This window comes from Pleurodeles waltl, chromosome 2_1, assembly GCF_031143425.1.
Source record: "Pleurodeles waltl isolate 20211129_DDA chromosome 2_1, aPleWal1.hap1.20221129, whole genome shotgun sequence".
Classification (NCBI taxonomy): Eukaryota; Metazoa; Chordata; class Amphibia; order Caudata; family Salamandridae; genus Pleurodeles; species Pleurodeles waltl.
The window spans coordinates 195,512,336-195,527,394 of record NC_090438.1 but is presented as its reverse complement, the minus strand read 5'-3'; the positions used below and the strand labels follow the sequence as shown (position 1 = coordinate 195,527,394).

The window sequence follows — 15,059 nt, the reverse complement described above, 5'->3', positions numbered from 1 at the left end:
CCATTGGGTCAAGACAAGGGTGTCCAAGACTTCAACAGGGGGTGACCAAAAGAAAGGGGTCACAAAGACTCCCCAGCAGAAGGGTGATGAGACAACCAAAACTAAAAATAGTAGAGAGTCTTCTACAGGCCCCCAAAAACCTGCACAGGAGGGTGGGCCCAGAGCCTCTTCACAAAACAATGGGTACAAGGGTAAAAACTTTGATCCCAAAAAGGCCTGGTGTCATAGCTGTAAACAGCATGGACACCAAACTGGAGACAAGGCCTGTCCCAAGAAAGGTTCCACTCCAAACTCCCACCCAGGTAACACTGGTATGGCTAGTCTCCAAGTGGGATCAACAGTGTGCCCAGAGCAAATCAGGGTCCACACTGAAGCTACTCTAGTTTCTGAGGGTGGGGTGGATTTAGCCACACTAGCTGTCTGGCCGCCTAACATGCAAAAATACAGACAGCAACTCTTAATTAATGGGACTAGAATAGAGGGCCTGAGGGATACAGGTGCCAGTGTCACCATGGTGACAGAGAAACTGGTTTCCCCTGGCCAATACCTGACTGGAAAAACTTACACAGTCACCAACGCTGACAATCAGAGAAAAGTACATCCCATGGCAATGGTTACTTTAGAATGGGGAGGGGTCAATGGCCTGAAACAGGTGGTGGTCTCCGCAAATATCCCAGTGGACTGTCTGCTTGGAAATGACCTGGAGTCCTCAGCATGGGCTGAGGTAGAGCTAAAAACCCATGCAGCAATGCTGGGTATCCCTGAACTGGTGTGTGTGAAAACAAGAGCACAATGCAAGGCACAGGGTGAAAAAGTAGAGCTGGAGTCTGGAAAAATGGCCCAGCCTACCAAGAGAACAGGAAAGTCAGTTGGGAAACCAACTGCAACACAGCAAAAGAAAGGGAACCTCTCTTCTCAGGAAGAAGTTCTGCCCTCTGAGGGAACTGAGCCTTTGGAGCTTGAACCTTATCAGGTTGAGCTCTTAGGCCCAGGGGGACCCTCAAGGGAAGAGCTGTGTAAGGGACAAGAAACCTGTCCCTCTCTTGAAGGCCTTAGGCAGCAAGCTGCTGAAGAGTCCAAAGGCAAGAAGAATGGAACACATAGGGTCTATTGGGAAGATGGGCTCCTGTACACTGAGGCCAGAGACCCCAAACCTGGTGCCACTAGGAGAGTGGTAGTGCCTCAGCTGTTCAGAGAGTTCATCCTAACATTGGCCCATGACATTCCCCTTGCTGGACATTTGGGACAAACCAAGACGTGGGAGAGGTTAGTCAACCACTTCTACTGGCCCAATATGTCCAACATGGTTAAGGAGTTTTGCCTCTCCTGCCCCACCTGTCAAGCCAGTGGTAAGACAGGTGGGCATCCAAAGGCCCCCCTCATTCCACTTCCAGTGGTGGGGGTGCCCTTTGAAAGAGTGGGTGTGGACATAGTTGGTCCACTGGAACCTCCCACAGCCTCAGGAAATATGTATATCCTGGTAGTAGTGGATCATGCTACCAGGTATCCTGAAGCTATTCCCCTTAGGTCGACTACTGCCCCTGCAGTAGCCAAGGCCCTCATTGGTATCTTTACCAGAGTGGGTTTCCCTAAGGAGGTGGTGTCTGACAGAGGTACCAACTTCATGTCAGCATACCTAAAGCACATGTGGAATGAGTGTGGAGTGACTTATAAATTCACTACACCTTACCATCCACAAACTAATGGCTTAGTTGAGAGATTCAACAAGACATTAAAGGGCATGATCATGGGGCTCCCAGAAAAACTCAAAAGGAGATGGGATGTCCTCCTGCCATGTCTGCTTTTCGCTTACAGGGAGGTACCACAGAAGGGAGTAGGGTTCTCACCCTTTGAACTTCTGTTTGGTCATCCTGTAAGGGGACCACTTGCCCTTGTTAAAGAAGGCTGGGAGAGACCTCTCCATGAGCCTAAACAGGACATAGTGGACTATGTACTTGGCCTTCGCTCTAGAATGGCAGAGTACATGGAAAAGGCAACCAAAAACCTTGAGGCCAGCCAACAGCTCCAGAAGTTTTGGTATGACCAAAAGGCTGCACTGGTTGAGTTCCAACCAGGGCAGAAGGTCTGGGTTCTGGAGCCTGTGGCTCCCAGGGCACTCCAGGACAAATGGAGTGGCCCTTACCCAGTACTAGAGAGGAAGAGTCAGGTCACCTACTTGGTGGACCTGGGCACAAGCAGGAGCCCCAAAAGGGTGATCCATGTAAACCGCCTTAAGCTCTTCCACGACAGGGCTGATGTCAATCTGTTGATGGTAACAGATGAGGATCAGGAGGCAGAGAGTGAACCTCTCCCTGATCTTCTGTCATCAGACCCAAAAGATGGTACAGTAGATGGAGTGATCTACTCAGACACCCTCTCTGGCCAACAGCAAGCTGATTGTAGGAGAGTCCTACAACAGTTTCCTGAACTCTTCTCCTTAACCCCTGGTCAGACACACCTGTGTACCCATGATGTGGACACAGGAGACAGCATGCCTGTCAAGAACAAAATCTTTAGACAATCTGACCATGTTAAAGAAAGCATCAAGGTGGAAGTCCACAAGATGCTGGAATTGGGAGTCATTGAGCGCTCTGACAGCCCCTGGGCTAGCCCAGTGGTCTTAGTCCCCAAACCTCACACCAAAGATGGAAAGAAAGAGATGAGGTTTTGTGTGGACTACAGAGGGCTCAATTCTGTCACCAAGACAGATGCCCATCCAATTCCAAGAGCTGATGAGCTCATTGATAAATTAGGTGCTGCCAAATTTCTAAGTACCTTTGACTTGACAGCAGGGTACTGGCAAATAAAAATGGCACCTGGAGCAAAAGAAAAGACAGCATTCTCCACACCTGATGGGCATTATCAGTTTACTGTTATGCCCTTTGGTTTAAAGAATGCCCCTGCCACCTTCCAAAGGTTGGTGAATCAAGTCCTTGCTGGCTTGGAGTCCTTTAGCACAGCTTATCTTGATGATATTGCTGTCTTTAGCTCCACCTGGCAGGATCACCTGGTCCACCTGAGGAAGGTTTTGAAGGCTCTGCAATCTGCAGGCCTCTCTATCAAGGCATCCAAATGCCAGATAGGGCAGGGAACTGTGGTTTACTTGGGACACCTTGTAGGTGGAGGCCAAGTTCAGCCACTCCAACCCAAGATCCAGACTATTCTGGACTGGGTAGCTCCAAAAACCCAGACTCAAGTCAGGGCATTCCTTGGCTTGACTGGGTATTACAGGAGGTTTGTGAAGGGATATGGATCCATTGTGACAGCCCTCACTGAACTCACCTCCAAGAAAATGCCCAAGAAAGTAAACTGGACTGTGGACTGCCAACAGGCCTTTGACACCCTGAAACAGGCAATGTGCTCAGCACCAGTTCTCAAAGCTCCAGATTATTCTAAGCAGTTCATTGTGCAGACTGATGCCTCTGAACATGGGATAGGGGCAGTTTTGTCCCAAACAAATGATGATGGCCTTGACCAGCCTGTTGCTTTCATTAGCAGGAGGTTACTCCCCAGGGAGCAGCGTTGGAGTGCCATTGAGAGGGAGGCCTTTGCTGTGGTTTGGTCCCTGAAGAAGCTGAGACCATACCTCTTTGGGACTCACTTCCTAGTTCAAACCGACCACAGACCTCTCAAATGGCTGATGCAAATGAAAGGTGAAAATCCTAAACTGTTGAGGTGGTCCATCTCCCTACAGGGAATGGACTTTATAGTGGAACACAGACCTGGGACTGCCCATGCCAATGCAGATGGCCTTTCCAGGTTCTTCCACTTAGAAAATGAAGACTCTCTTGGGAAAGGTTAGTCTCATCCTCTTTCGTTTGGGGGGGGGTTGTGTAAGGAAATGCCTCCTTGGCATGGTTGCCCCCTGACTTTTTGCCTTTGCTGATGCTATGTTTACAATTGAAAGTGTGCTGAGGCCTGCTAACCAGGCCCCAGCACCAGTGTTCTTTCCCTAACCTGTACTTTTGTATCCACAATTGGCAGACCCTGGCATCCAGATAAGTCCCTTGTAACTGGTACTTCTAGTACCAAGGGCCCTGATGCCAAGGAAGGTCTCTAAGGGATGCAGCATGTCTTATGCCACCCTGGAGACCTCTCACTCAGCACAGACACACCGCTTGCCAGCTTGTGTGTGCTAGTGAGGACAAAACGAGTAAGTCGACATGGCACTCCCCTCAGGGTGCCATGCCAGCCTCTCACTGCCTATGCAGTATAGGTAAGACACCCCTCTAGCAGGCCTTACAGCCCTAAGGCAGGGTGCACTATACCATAGGTGAGGGTACCAGTGCATGAGCATGGTACCCCTACAGTGTCTAAACAAAACCTTAGACATTGTAAGTGCAGGGTAGCCATAAGAGTATATGGTCTGGGAGTCTGTCAAACACGAACTCCACAGCACCATAATGGCTACACTGAAAACTGGGAAGTTTGGTATCAAACTTCTCAGCACAATAAATGCACACTGATGCCAGTGTACATTTTATTGTAAAATACACCACAGAGGGCACCTTAGAGGTGCCCCCTGAAACTTAACCGACTATCTGTGTAGGCTGACTAGTTCTAGCAGCCTGCCACAAACCGAGACATGTTGCTGGCCCCATGGGGAGAGTGCCTTTGTCACTCTGAGGCCAGTAACAAAGCCTGCACTGGGTGGAGATGCTAACACCTCTCCCAGGCAGGAATTGTCACACCTGGCGGTGAGCCTCAAAGGCTCACCTCCTTTGTGCCAACCCAGCAGGACACTCCAGCTAGTGGAGTTGCCCGCCCCCTCCGGCCAGGCCCCACTTTTGGCGGCAAGGCCGGAGAAAATAATGAGAATAACAAGGAGGAGTCACTGGCCAGTCAGGACAGCCCCTAAGGTGTCCTGAGCTGAGGTGACTCTAACTTTTAGAAATCCTCCATCTTGCAGATGGAGGATTCCCCCAATAGGGTTAGGATTGTGACCCCCTCCCCTTGGGAGGAGGCACAAGGAGGGTGTACCCACCCTCAGGGCTAGTAGCCATTGGCTACTAACCCCCCAGACCTAAACACGCCCTTAAATTTAGTATTTAAGGGCTACCCTGAACCCTAGAAAATTAGATTCCTGCAACTACAAGAAGAAGGACTGCCTAGCTGAAAAACCCCTGCAGCGGAAGACCAGAAGACGACAACTGCCTTGGCTCCAGAAACTCACCGGCCTGTCTCCTGCCTTCCAAAGATCCTGCTCCAGCGACGCCTTCCAAAGGGACCAGCGACCTCGACATCCTCTGAGGACTGCCCCTGCTTCGAAAAGACAAGAAACTCCCGAGGACAGCGGACCTGCTCCAAGAAAAGCTGCAACTTTGTTTCCAGCAGCTTTAAAGAACCCTGCAAGCTCCCCGCAAGAAGCGTGAGACTTGCAACACTGCACCCGGCGACCCCGACTCGGCTGGTGGCGATCCAACACCTCAGGAGGGACCCCAGGACTACTCTGATACTGTGAGTACCAAAACCTGTCCCCCCTGAGCCCCCACAGCGCCGCCTGCAGAGGGAATCCCGAGGCTTCCCCTGACCGCGACTCTTTGAACCTAAAGTCCCGACGCCTGGGAGAGACCCTGCACCCGCAGCCCCCAGGACCTGAAGGACCGGACTTTCACTGGAGAAGTGACCCCCAGGAGTCCCTCTCCCTTGCCCAAGTGGAGGTTTCCCCGAGGAATCCCCCCCTTGCCTGCCTGCAGCACTGAAGAGATCCCGAGATCTCTCATAGACTAACATTGAAAACCCGACGCTTGTTTCTACACTGCACCCGGCCGCCCCCGCGCTGCTGAGGGTGAAATTTCTGTGTGGACTTGTGTCCCCCCCGGTGCCCTACCAAACCCCCCTGGTCTGCCCTCCGAAGACGCGGGTACTCACCTGCAAGCAGACCGGAACCGGGGCACCCCCCTTCTCTCCATTCTAGCCTATGTGTTTTGGGCACCACTTTGAACTCTGCACCTGACCGGCCCTGAGCTGCTGGTGTGGTGACTTTGGGGTTGCTCTGAACCCCCAACGGTGGGCTACCTTGGACCAAGAACTGAACCCTGTAAGTGTCTTACTTACCTGGTAAAACTAACAAAAACTTACCTCCCCCAGGAACTGTGAAAATTGCACTAAGTGTCCACTTTTAAAACAGCTATTTGTCAATAACTTGAAAAGTATACATGCAATTTTGATGATTTGAAGTTCCTAAAGTACTTACCTGCAATACCTTTCGAATGAGCTATTACATGTAGAATTTGAACCTGTGGTTCTTAAAATAAACTAAGAAAAGATATTTTTCTATACAAAAACCTATTGGCTGGATTTGTCTCTGAGTGTGTGTACCTCATTTATTGTCTATGTGTATGTACAACAAATGCTTAACACTACTCCTTGGATAAGCCTACTGCTCGACCACACTACCACAAAATAGAGCATTAGTATTATCTATTTTTACCACTATTTTACCTCTAAGGGGAACCCTTGGACTCTGTGCATGCTATTCCTTACTTTGAAATAGCACATACAGAGCCAACTTCCTACACACAGGCAGTGGGTTGTGGGCATGGCACTCGTATGGGAGTGCCATGTCGACTTAGCTTGAGTGTGCTGGTGGGGAGAAAATGACTGTGAGGCAGTGTGCATGTGCTGAGTGAGGGGCCCTTAGTGTGGCATAATACATGCTGCAACCCTTAGAGACCTTCCCTGGCCACAGGGCCCTTGGAACCAGGGGTACTATTTACAAGGGACTTATCTGTGCGCCAGGGCTGTGCCAATTGTGGAGACAAAAGTACAGTTTAGGGAAAGAACACCGGTGCTGGGGCCTGGTTAGCAGGGTCCCAGCACACTTTCAATCATAACTAGCATCCACAAAAGGCAAAAAGTTAGGGGGTAACTATGCCATGAGAGGAATTTTCTTACTGCTACCTTCTACAATCCCCTGCCAATCAAGTAGCGCCAGTTGCTGGCTAGGTAGATAAAATGGTGCTTCAAAAATGCAAAAGAAAACAAACATAATGAGGATATTGTTATTCCATGCCAGGTTTTCACAAAGTGAAGCAATGCACAAGAAATAGTCAACACTAATTACATTTGAAATCCAAAGTCCAGCCAGAAACAATATGCGAGACCTGTGAATTATTCAACAAGGAATGCTCAAAAGGGGACAAAGTGAATCACTTAATTAACTAATAAGCAGAAGTAACAAAGTAAACAGGTAACTGAAGCAAACCAAAAACAGGAGCTGGTCACTAAAGGTAAATGATGAACAAGAAGGAAAAAAGAATCAGGGGGGTGTACATCAGTGTGTGTGCCGTCAGTCTATGCTATCTACTGATTAATTTACAGGTACATTTGCAGGCATCCAAGTACGCAGAGTGATGTACATAAAATGGAATTCATCCAGGATCACAGCCAACAACAATGCAGAGAGCTGTAGCGTACACTGCATACAACATAGGCATAGGTTTCTTAATGTGGGTGCGATCTGTCCATTTTAGCATTAGTCAAGCCTGCCAAGCAGAACAGTAACAGCATAACTATATAAGATCAACTTGGTGTCATCAAGTGGTCTTCATTCTTCTAGCAAATTGTCACTTTACTTCTACAGATCTCGCAAGCTTCCATGCCAAGGTAGTAGTTAACAGGATGTTTCTTGATTACTCTGTTACCTTTCTCAATCCAGAATATCTGATCGACAAGGCAAGTAGGTGGTGGCAACATTGCTAAAGTCATGTTTAACTCTGATAGCAGATGCATCCTAGGCAATTTGAACATGCCCCCCACCCCAGAAAAAATACCATAAGGGCATACGGAGTAAGCCAAATGGAAGCGATATACATTTGCTTGGTTGCAACTGAAAAGCTACTAGCAATGCCAAAGCTCTGGTGGTAAGGATGGAAAACTTTAGAACCGGAAACAAGAATTACTACACGTCACAGTACAGAGAAGGAATGCCCTTAAACAGTAGTAATACATTTCTGAATGCCCATTAGTACAGTTGCTCTAAATATCGTATCAAAGGTCCACATTTATATTCACACTAAGGTGTGTATGCGCGTGTGTATGGTTACTGAATTTTGTTATATTTGATGGATACTAGCAAAACTGCATGTCAAACAATAAACAGCAATCACGAGGAATACTTTGGTCATATAAGTTGTTTTACAGCATCTTAGTATGGTGTTCAGTCAACCACCCATAGATCACATAAAGAGACAACATATCTAATATCAGCTGAATGATCAAATGATTAGATGGGATGTTCCTATGTACTTCAGTTGTGCTGCACATCTCAAACAAAACCTACCAACGATAATAAATTATATGTTGTTAAAGATTATAGTCCTACGGGGTGCTCATCTGAAAGGGGTGAGTGGGTAGAGCAACTCCTATAAAAATGTTAGCCAATCCACTAGTTCATACTTCAATCCATCATACGTAGAGGACAGTTTTAAGTGTATTTCTCCAGCTGCCAACCAGTCTAGTATACCTCTAATTCAGTTTTGGAATTTAGGTGAACTGGTAGACAAGCAATGAATAGTCACCTGTGTTTTGACCAGCACTATTGTGAACTGGCCAGCCTTTTTTCTAATTTTCTTCCTAGTTTTAATCAGAGCTATCCAAGCACATCTGCATCTCTGGCCAAATCCATGCACAGTGGAACAAAGGTGTATTAGCAGACCTGCACTTAGCCATACCAACAGATAGCTCTATGAAATAAATTAATGTCTAAACCTCACATTACCGGAGACTTTCTGACCCTTTAAATACACCCTATCCCCTCCAGTGTCCTATTTCCATTTTTTCCCTAACAGGATGGAATTTTGATCACACAAAGGAGCTCCAGCAATTAATGGCCTCATTACGAGGCTGACAGTCCTAGGACTGCCACATTACAAGACTGGCAGGCAGACCCGCCTAAAGACTACTGTCCCTGCCAGGATCAAAGATCCCGAAGGGGTGACGGCAGTCGGCTTGTAACCAGCCATGGTGATACTGAACTCTGCGCCGCCTGGCTGATCACCACCTCTATTTCCACCAGCCTTTACATGGCAGGGAGCCAACCATGAAAAAGCTGGTAGAAAGCCAGTGCCGGGGGCCACAGGTGGGCCCCTGTACTGCCCGTGGAAGGGCCACCCTGCACAGCACCCTCGGAATGCGCACTGTCTGCTGCCCTAAAACCGTTCCCGCAAACACATATTGCAATGTTCCCGCAGGTCAGACCAGTGAGAACATTTACATTTTCTCAGGGGGGGAGGGGGGCAGGGAACAGCACCGCCATGGCAGTGGTGTCCTCCCCGTGAGTTTGGTGGTCGTGGGGTGCGACCGCCAAACTCACAATGAGGTCCATAGTATCTCCGATCACATTTCACATCCAAATTGTAAACTGACATGGCTGATGGGAAAGGATAATTATCCCCTAGTTGACCTCTAAATCAAAAATCAAGGACTCATATGAAAAGTTAAGAATGAAGATAGAGAAAACTATATAATTTGTAAGAACAGTGCAAGTGCATCAAACAAATATACAATGTAAGATGGGTGACCTCAACTCAATTTAGACAAACTTCAATTCCCATTAAAAATATTTTTTTTATATTTGTTTGTGAATTACATAAAATATTTCAGCATTTGTGTACTTGTTTGATGAATGCTTGTTTCTGTAATTTTGCTTATTTGTCCCTGTATTCTGATAATCATTCAGTGGGGGTCCTTGTATTCCACTAATGATTAAATGAAGATCCACAGAAGTCAAGAAGTAAAGAACTTTGGTTCATACAGTATTCTGATGTCACTGTGGATGTTGGTCAGGAACAAGAGAATTTTAACATTTTGGTGAATATCCCTATTTGCGGTGAAAGATGCTTTGCCAAGAAATAACAAGCAATAATCAATGTTGTGAGGCACATTCAGGGAATTTGTTTTCTGTAGCCAGCCAAACACAAACAATAAAAACAAAAATCACACCCTGTACTCTTCAGATACAGACCGCTGTGTCATATATTGATAGCGTCAGACAAGCCTCAAAACATCCAAATATGTTGCCTAGTCATGAGGAACCTTGTTGACAAATTCTGTACACTACTTCCTGTAATTTGACATCTATTTACAAATATTTTAATTAACTATTTATGTAAAACAAAAACACATCTTTTGAAATTACAACTTATCAGAATATAGAGCAGAATAAACATGTTCTCAAGAGGTACCATATGGATTACTCTGGTTCATATGCTACCAAAAATACTAGCTCCTAGAAGATGAAAACAACATGGTATGTTGATTATTTTTTAAAGAGGACTATCAACCGCAATACATCTTAAAGCTACAAAGCAGCTTTGGTTCGTCCAAAACAGAAGTGCAGTAAAGAATTACCTTATAGCAACCCCTTAACAGGTGTTGTTTCTAGCTCGACAATACATGTTATCCAAGTATACAGGCAGAATGCATGATACAGGTACAGTGATGCTTTAAGATTTGTCATGCGGCAGGACACAACTGCACAAGCATTTAAATAATATAGACAAACTTACAAAGCTGTGAAACAGACTATTCCTAAGCGAAATAAGGGAAGGAGGCCAAGCATAGCACCTCATGATGGATCGCAGGCAGCAGTGACTACCAAAGGAACACCAAAGATGACTGTTTGGTCCCATCCCATCCATTTTTTTTCCATAAATTATTTTTTATTCCAAACAAATCTCAGCATCAGTTGAAACACATCAGTTTCACATTAATAACCGCTCATACATAGATCACAATAATATCCGGAAACTGGCCAACATTACACGACCACTGTAGCTAAATCATCTCTTGTGCCTAGCCCTGTAACCCCTCCCCTCTCTCCCCTACCAAGAGTCTGGAGTGGTGCTCTGCACCTTCCGAATTATCCTACTGTGTCTCTGTATGCCATCCATTTTGACCATATTTTCTTGTATTTCTACATACATCCCCTGCTCTTGTATAACATCTGTTCTGCCCTTTGGCACCAGTCTCGATCCCTCTCCCAGTCGGCAATTCGCAGAGGGTCTCTCACTCCCCATCCCTGTGCAATATTTCGCTTAGCAATGCCAGCTGCTAATTGTAGCCAAATCTTCTAATATCTAGGCCACCCTTTGTCCCCCAATTACCCAGGAGCAAGCATTTTGCCTCCAGTGGTATGTGTAGCCGGGTTACTTTACCCATAATTTGTATCACCTTTCTCCAATATTCCTGAGTCACCGGACATCACCACAAGGTATGAAAAATGGATCTCACTGCGTCACAACCTCGTGTACCTCGAGTCAGTATGGCCCATTCTATGCAATAGCGATCTAGAGGAGTATGCTCTATGTATAACCCTCAACTGTACGAGTCAGAAGCGTGCCCTTATGGCTACCTCTCTAGGGCTATGAACCGCCTCCACCCAATCCTTGACCTCAAGTGTTCCAAGATCGTGCTCCCAGGTGACACGTAAGGTTTTCAAAGGGTCCGAGGAGTTATATATAATTTTCTTATAGGTCAAGGAGATAGCCTTACTCACAAAGGGTTCCATCAGCAATCTATCTTCCAGGAGCTATGATTCTGGTAGCTGTCCCCCTACCCCTAATATGTGACTGTGTAGCGCGTGTCCAAACTGCAACAACCTATTCTGTTCTGAGCGCCCCCCCACTCCACACATCCCCCAAACATTCTAACCCAATAAGCTTCCATTTCCAAAACCCTTGTAATTTCCCGACCTCCTGCAAGAGCACACTGTCCCATAGTGGAGTTCTATTTGTAAATTTCCCATCCCAGCTCAAGAATCTGTTGGTCGCCCTCCAGGATCTCACCACCGACTGTTTATCGAATGGCAGTCAGTCTAACGTCTGCCCCGTATAATAGTGCGGGGTATCCCTGAGGTCGCATTGCCTCCCTATCCACCCGAAATGCCAAGATGTCTCCTGCCGCAAACACCCAGTCATTAATGGTGCACAGTTGTGCCGCCCAATAGTATGTACGTGTATCTGGGACCCCCAGTGCTCCTTCAAACACACCCCTCTGGAGTTTTACCAGGTAGATGTGTGAGCTACCCCCGTCCCAACGGAGCTTCCTCAGTTGACTATTAATATTCTGAAACACCCCAGGTGGCACCCTGTCGGGGGTATTTTGAAGGCAATACAGCAGCCGTGGCAGGGCTGTCATCTTGAATAGTACCGCCCGTCCCATCAGATACACTGGGAGTTCCCACCCAAGGGCGACATCTGCCTGAAGACGTCGCAGCTGCGATAGCAAATTTTCTTCTAGGAATCTGGGCACATTTCGTGTGACATAAATACCTAAATATTAAAACCCTTCTGTTGCTACCAGGGCAACACATAGCATGGGCAACACCAGGGCGCCCCTCGTCAGCGGGTAAACCAGCGATTTGTCCCAGTTAATTTGGAACCCAGAGTAACTGCTGAAAAGTTTGAAGATATGGAGCAGCCTATCTACCGTAAATCTAGGTCGTGCAGCATATAGCAGAATATTGTCTGCATACAAGGAGATACGTTCCTCCCATCCCCCATTTCCTACTATCCCTTACACCAAAGGGTCTTGCCTTACCCAAGCTGCCAGTGGTTTGAATGCTAGTGTGAAAATCATGAGGGACAGGGGGCATCCCTGACTGGTACCCTATATAGAGCAAACGGGCGAGATTACATCCCATTCATCTGCAACCTCGTCAGGGGGGACCGGTAAAGGAAGTGTATCCACTTGCAGAATCCAGGGCCGAATCCCAGCCTGGTCAGGGCCGCAAACAAATATGGCCTTTCTATACTATTGAAAGCCATCCTGGCATCTAGTGATAGCACTACCGCTTCTCTTCATGATATGCATAGTTCTTCATATGCAGAACCCCAAACACTTGTCGTAGGTTAAGTCTTGTGCCCCTCTGGGGCATAAACCCTGCTTGGTCTGGATGGATCAACTTTGTAATTGCCTTTCTCAGTCTATTGAGAAGGATCTTTGCCAGGACCTTAACATCTACATTTAACAACGAGATGGGTCTGTATGAACTGCAGCTCTCTGGGGTTTTCTCTTCTTTGCAATTACTACTATAGTGGCTATTCTCTGGTCCCATGGTAGGATACCTTCTGCCCTAGCTGTCCTGAACATTTGTAACATATACTTTGCTGCAACCTTGGCCACACACTTGTACAACTCGACCGGGATGCCATTCGGCCCGGTAGCCTTTCCGGACTGCAGCTCCCGAAGGGCGTGTCCAACCACCCCCTCCGACAGTTCCTCCTCCAACTCATAGCAGTCCTTGGGAGTGAGGGTCCGCAGGGAAACATACCTCAGGAGGACCACATACTCCACCCCAGAAAACTCAGCCCTAGACTTGTACAGCCTCTCGTAATACTCTTCAAATGCCACAGCATTGTCCCCACTAGTCATGCATACCTTCCCTGCCACATCTCGGACTGTCACCACCCAATTTCTCCCCCTATCTCTCTTTGCAAGCAAGGCTATTAATTTGTTGGCCTAATCTCCTACATCATAGAGTTGTTGCCGAGTTGCAAGCGCATGCGCCCTCGCCCTATTATCTGCCAGATCCCTCAACTCTTGCTGGCAGAGCCTAAGTCAATGACACCGCTCAGGACACGGCTGGCCACTCTGCACCGCAGCCACCTAGAGCGCCTTGATTTCTGTTTCAAGCTTCTCTGCCTTGATGGATTGCTCCTTTGTTATCCCGACTATCAGTGCTTGCACCTGGCATCGGATTACTGCCTTATATGCCTGCCACAGGATAACTAGCGAGGACACCGACCCGTTGTTATCCTGGATGTACAGAGTGGTCTGGTCTCTCACCCTGTCCCTGAATTCAGGAACTGTAAAGTACCAAGGTTTCAACCTTGGTGGAAGCCCTCGATCGCCAACCGGACCACAGAGCGCCACAGTCACTGGGGAGTGATCCCCCTCGCAAGATGAGTTGCCCAGTGAAACTGTCCCACCTGGGGGTGTAACATGAAGATGTAGTCTATTTGTGAAAAACTGTTGTGCGCTGCCGAAAAATACGTGTATTGGTTCCCCACGGGTTATGTTCCCTACAGACGTCTACCAGACCCAATGCCTCCAAGAACATCTTCAGAGGACTCTCACCTCACTCCCCACCCCCCATTCCTTTGGACCCAGACAGCCTATCTCTCCTGACATCCATAAAATTATTCATATCGCCACCCCGGATCAAGACGCCTTTGGGCAGTCCCAAAGCTTCCCCCCCCTCCAACTCTCGTAACGTATCGCTGTGCATCCTGGGAGGCACATAAAGCAAGCAGATATTTATTGTTTGACCCTTCCAGGGACCAGTCTGTATTACGAATCTGCCCAAGGAGTCTGCGCGTGTGTCGTCCGGGCTATATGCCACCTTTGTGTTGACCAATAGTCCTAACCCCCCTAGAACTAGTTGTGTAGCCCGCATGTGCAACCACGGAGAAGCCCATTCGGTCTAACGCCTTATATCTGTTCCCTTTCAAATTAGTTTCCTGAAGCAGGATAATGTCTGGTGTACGTTGCCCGATGTATTGTAAGACTCCAGGACGGGAACTGTCCCTGAAAAGCCTTTCCCAAAACTACCCCCCTCCCTGCTACCATGCATAGTGGACCTGAACCTTCCACCCCACCTCAACTTGCAGAGTGCCTGTCGCCCTATAACGATCTAACTGGTAAAGGACAGACTGGCGTCACCAATCAGCTTTTTGCTAGTATATTTGTGATCCCTACCCCCTTACCTGTCTCTATTAAGAATACATCAGCTCTACTTAACTTCCAATTAAACACTGTTTAGTCCATAATAGTATGATTGTCTCCTTGCAGTCCGCTATCGCTGCTCAACAACTCCATGAGTCATGTACAGTTCTGAAACAACTGCCTTCCGTATGTCCGTATTCACTCTTTGACCCCAGATTGTCGCAGTTAAATATCTGCCGGACCACTCTCTCCTTCCAGGTGCCCATAAGTGGGGCCTCCCTGCAACCGGACTGCTTGCAGAATTGCATTCCGGTCTTGAGGGTTGAACACTCTGACTAGAACAGTCCTTGGTGGAGCCCCCAGCCTGGGCGGTATCGGCGCCCTATGCG

At 47.6% G+C, this 15,059-nt stretch overlaps 1 protein-coding gene across 2 annotated transcripts in view; it reads right to left on the bottom strand.

The window, feature by feature from the left end:
• Nucleotides 1-15,059, bottom strand: part of RNF128 (ring finger protein 128) — a 418,051-nt gene that overhangs the window by 149,963 nt on the left and 253,029 nt on the right. The window lies entirely within an intron of this gene.